Raw genomic sequence first — 6,000 nt, forward strand, 5'->3', positions numbered from 1 at the left:
GGTATTTATTTCATTTAAAGGGGTGGGATCCTGTGATCCTTCTAGTAATTATTTTCGCTTTCATGCAATTTATAAGGACATTTAACACTGTATGGAGAGCCCAGCTGGACATCCACTTTGTCTTCTAAGCAGCGAGGGATAACTTAGGCATGATGCTATTGGCCACAGATACAATTCGTATGTGCTGGCTATGGTGACAGTCTCTGAGTAGAAACCTGACTTCCACAAGTGAACATACCTGGCAATGAAAATACGGTTATTCTTTAAAGAATTCTGAGACGGTCCATGCTCCAACATGATGGGCCAGTTCTGAGGCATGTTTTAAATATGAGTTCTGACTTCAGCCCCTGAGCTTCAGGAATACAAGCTGGTTCCTCTACTCTGCCACTAGCGTACCTGGAGGCCATCAAAGCTGTGTTCTCAGGAGACTAATTGTTTCTCACAATATTTTCTGTGTGAACCAGGAAACTAAACTTTTAAACTTTTAAAAGATTTTGGAGGCACTGCTCTTGATAAATGCACATGTCCACTACCTGCGTTAACCCCTCTGCTCTGCTATGTGGTAATAAGGAGGAACCATATGCACTGACTACCTTTTATACATGCGTGCCACCATAGGGCTCCAGGCTTTGCCTCTTCCCAGAGGACTGTTGGCTCCAGCAAGGACACTATTCCCTCAACCACTACTGAGTAAGTGTTTACCAAGGTCCATGTAGAATCCCCTTTGCAATACCTCCAAATGTCTTTTCTTTTCACCTAGTTAAAAAAACAGATGTGTGTACAGAGTGCAAATGGCACTTACAACGAGAAAGGCTCTATGCTGTGCTCTCAGAGTAGTGTGAGGTGGTGGAGGCAGAGGAGAAGCGAAGGCTAGAAATTTGTTCATTTCTAATAATGCCACTTTGATTCTCCCACAACCAGGTTTCCCCACACTGCTACATAGGAGGTAGTTCCGTGGGTCTCATCCTCCTAGGAGCCTGGGGGCCCCAGGAGATGGCAGGAAGGTGGGCGTTCCAGCCCCCCGCTTCCTCCCTGAAGACAATCACTTTTCAGATACATATCATGTAGCAGCTGCTTCTCCAGATCCTCTATAGATGGGTAGATTGCATTTACCCCTGAAGTACCATCTCTCTATTACGGCGACCAGAGTAAATAATAAATGAGAGAATCTCCAAACATTAGTTAACTGAATACAAAAATAGCATTGCTAGGGGACTATGTATACATAGTAAAGTGTGTGTGTATCCAAGAAAACTGAGGCAAGGGAAGCTTTTGTGAGCAATGCCGGAGGCACTCGTGTCTCCTGGAAGCAGCAATCACTGGCTGTGGAGACCTGAGGAACGGGTTGGTGTCAGCTCACTGGTGGAGCTACCATTGCTGTGAAAATATCGTTTCTGAACCACTGCACCCTTCCAGAACACTAATGATAAACTTTGTTACAGACATCGGTGCATTTGAAGAAGACAGAAGACATGCCAAGGAGGGATAGGTGCAGAATGCAAAGAATCTCTTGCTGGGTTTTAGGAAGTTCCTTTTGTGGTGTTTATCTGAGGCAGGAATGCTGGGCTCCTTATATTGTTTCTTAATTCTGACTTTCTCTGGGTTTGACAAGACTGATTTCATGTTTTCCAAGCTTCCGATAGCCCGCAGGTCATTATCACAGTCTGATCAAATAAAACTCTTCCTATGTATCAACACAACCCTTTTGTTCGCCTTTGTCTCTGCAGCAATGCCCAGGGCTTCAAAAGGTGCTCTTCTGCCTCTGCCTAGTTTTCTCCTCCTCCCTGATTACAATAGTCTAAATCCTCTGCACTTGCTGTGTTCTGCTCCGTGAACTTCTCTCCAGAGTGCCAGTCTGCTTTTGCCACTGAATTATGATAAAGATGCTCTCTTGACTAAGCCTATCTCCTCTGAACTGTCTTCTCAACCAGTCCTGCCCTGTGCTGGCTCAACTCGGCTTTCACAAGGATCCTCCCTCTCTTCGTTTCTAATCAGACTCCGCTTAGAATTTTCCACCATGGCCTCCCCCTTTGCCCACAGGCTAATGCGTCTTAGCTGTTCACGCTGTATGTCCACAGTTAAGTCACGTTTTCTCCCTCCTATGTTGCAACGGTCTTGAATCCTATGGCAATAGGAAAACAAACACAATAGTGACATAGAGAAAAAAAAAGATGAAGCACAATCAGAAATTTCTACCATAATTACAGATTTTTCAACTACAGAGATTTCTATCTTTTTAAAAAATAAGAAGGAAACTGGATGTGGCACACATCTTTCATCCTGGCTATCAGGAGGCAAGGCAGGCAGAGCTCTGTGAGTTTGAAGTTAGTCTGGTCTACAAAGTGAGTTTCAGGACAGACAGGGTTATTACACAGGAAAAAAAAACCTGTCTTGAAAGCAAATAAATAAATAAATATCAATGAAAAGGAACTATTTCAAAATGTCAATGGCTCTCTTTACCTAACACACATATTCTTTCTCTCTCCTGATCTCACTCTCTTTCATGCACACTCATACACACATATTCTCTCTCTCTCTCTTACACAAACACACACACACACACACACACACACACACACACAAAATCTAATCCTGGAATCTGGACATCAGAGTGAGTATCTACATACAACCCTGATCAACACCTTCTACATACTACCGTGATCAACACCTTCTACATACTATCCTGATCAACACCTTCTACATACTATCCTGATCAACACCTTCTACATACTATCCCGATCAACACCTTCTACATACTATCCTGATCAACCCCTGCAGCATACTATCCTGATCAACATCTGTTACATACTATTCTGATCAACATCTTGTTTTCTCATGAGAACTCTGAGCTACCTGTCTAAGCAGGGATGCTTTGCAAAGCCCCTGAAAAGCATTATGAGATCACAATGGCCTGCCTGCAATAAGATCACAATGAGGCCTGTCCACAATGGCCTGTCCTTAATGAGATCACAATGAGATCACAATAACCCATCCACGATGAGATCACAGTGAGATCTGTCCACATTGGCCTGTCCCCAGTGAGATCACTATGAGATCACAATGGCCTGTCCCCAATGAGATCATTATGAGATCACAATGGCCTGTCTCCAGTGAGATCACTATGAGATCACAATGGCCTTTCCCCAGTGAGATCACTATGAGATCACAATGGCCTGTCCCCAATGAGATCATTATGAGATCACAATGGCCTGTCTCCAGTGAGATCACTATGAGATCACAATGGCCTGTCCCTAATGAGATTACAGTAGCCTGTCTTTCCCCTCTGGGCCCAATAGTCTGCTTCATAAATAATTGCATACGACAATGGCAGGCAAGGACAGCAGATTGCATTCCCTATCGCTCCGCAGAACACTAGCCCACCAATGTGCTTGGCTCTTGTCACTCACCCTTCCTTGGCCAGATCCACACCTGTTCTTCAGGTCTGGACTCATCATTGCCTCAAAATGCCACAACCTTAGACCCTGAATGACAGCCACAAAGAGTCTTTACCTGTCCTTCTGGGGAAAGGAATGATGGGAATGTATTAGGAACTTTGTCAAGGCAGGGGTCCTGTGCCCCACGAGCAACCGTGATTTGTTCTTCTTTTTGAAGCTATCTATTCATTTTACATACCCATCACAGCCCACCCTCCCTCCCCTCCCCTGCTTCCCTATCTCCTGCTCTCTCATCCACTCTCCAGAAAGGGCAAGGCCTCCCATGAGGGGTCAACAAAGTCTGCCATGCCTTGTTCCTTACAGTCACACTTGAGATGCTTGAAATGCTATCTTCTCCTATCATCTCTGAAAAGCTGAGGGCACCATCACCTCAAAACCATCTACCTCAAGGCCAATCCTTCAACATGTGGGCTTTGGGGCACTTTACACAAACTGCAGCAATGGAGATATAAGACTATCCCTAAGGTGTTGTGATTACACGGATTCTTCAAGGACTTGTAGTGTGCATGTGTCATTTCTTACATTTGCAAAGACACCTGCAGGCTAATGTCAAGGAAGGATCACACAGTGTTACAAGGCCCAGCTCCCCTCTTGGAGGTTGGGAGCTCTTTACACTCTGTGGACATGCCTGCTTCTGTAATGTATCTTTCAGTGTGAAGAATAACTAAACTCCAGATGCAGTCTGGCCAGTGAGCAGTATATCCTGAAGCTTGTGGAAGAGTATCTATTTCTTTTATGCTAGCTGTTTCCATACATGTATGTAGCCTTATCAGTCATGCATCTTTGAACACCACCTAATGTTTTCTTCCTGCAAATGTACAGAAGCTTGTCCTCCTTCCCTGTCTTCCTCTTTTTCCCCTCTCCCTTTCCAACGTTGTGTGTGTTTGCCTTCTTGGTTTAACTACCCCCTGAAAGATAGTCTCCAAGTCAAGATATTTTAACAGAGCTCTTATATTTTACTTTGGTTAGCTTATGGCTTGTTTATCATTTGTAAACTTTCAGGTTTTAGATTTTCTGAAAAGCATAAGTTATTGATCTAAACCTGTTTTCCTGACTTTCTCCTGCTTTCCTAATTTCATTTGTAGAAGTCTGTGCTTCTCATCCATTAATCCCCCCTTGTTTGCACACTCAGTGTGTGCTGCTCTGTTCTGCACACGCATGCCCCACTAGGTCACAGCAGTCATCCTGGCACCTTGAGATCGAGCTATCTCCAAACTAACGCTGGCTGATGCTACGCTCGTTCCTTACCTTTTTACATATTTTTAAACTATTTCCCCACTTTTTCCTATATGACTTTAAAGTTAGCTAGTAGAAATGCTAAATACCATCCAACCGATATTAGAAAAGAAGTAGAGTTTATATTTTATGTGCTGTCTCCTCCTCATGTATGAACTTCTCCTGGGGAGACTGGTGACAGATGTCACAAATGATTTCACCTAAATATAGCTTTGTCCAACAAGGAGTTGAATGACAACACTTACAGGAACATGGGTGAGTTGCTGTTTACAGGAACATGGGTCACAGCAGTGAGGATAATCCTCCCTCCCCGCCTCACTCTGTCAGTTCCTCCCTTCCTCCCTCTCTCCGTTCTCAGAAACCATTAAGTAGGTACAGCTCCTCAGGGACGAGCAGGGTCTTGCGAGTCTCTCCCCACTTTCCATTATAGAATGCTTAATGGTCTCCAGCTTGTGCAGTTCCTTAATTATAGCTGGAGCTCCAGAGGGCAATAGCACATCATTCACAGAGACCGAGCTCCACGGCACACACACCCCCCCCCCCCGCCGTGAAATGATGCACAGCTCTCTTTCAGACAACAGATCACTTTCTTGTTTCTGGAACAATGTTAAATAATATCCTTGATGAGAAATGAATTTACCCTCTTCCTTTCATCTTCTTAAGATTAAAACAATGGGGTATCCGTGGTGCATGGGCTGTGCTTTTATCTACATAAAATCGCAGTGGCATATCATTTATACTTTGATAAATGGAGCTTGCCATTGAAGATCAGAGAGTAACACAGCCCCACTGGCCAGCCTTACAGACCAGGTAGTGGTGCCACACACCTTTAATCCCAGTAGTTACATTAGTTGCCACAGAAACCAGGCAGTGTATGCCTTTAACCCCAGTGGGTTAATCTCCACCTTTAATCCTAACCCTACAGAGGAGTATAAAATGGGAGGAGACAACTCACAGACACAGTCTCATTCTGAGATTCCTGGAGGCAGGATTGCCATTTCGGACTGAGGTTGAGGTAAGAACCAAAGCTGGCTTCTTTGCTTTTCTGACCTTGGGGACCCCAATCTGTGTCTCTGGGTTTATGTTAATTGTGCTACGTGTGTGTGTGTGTGTGTGTGTGTGTGTGTACCTCAGGTGTCCATGGAAGAGGATCTTAGCTCCCCTGGAGCTAGAATTGCAGATGTTGTGAGCTGCCTGCTGGGAGTGCTGAGAACTCAACTCTAGTCCTCTGCAAAAGACATTGTCTGTTGAGGGCCACCTTAGCTCTACTGTGTGGGTTCTAATATTTAGTTGGCTACAATATACATAA

The sequence above is a fragment of the Myodes glareolus genome, chromosome 24 (assembly GCF_982192425.1).
Source record: "Myodes glareolus chromosome 24, mMyoGla1.1, whole genome shotgun sequence".
NCBI lineage: Eukaryota > Metazoa > Chordata > Mammalia > Rodentia > Cricetidae > Myodes > Myodes glareolus.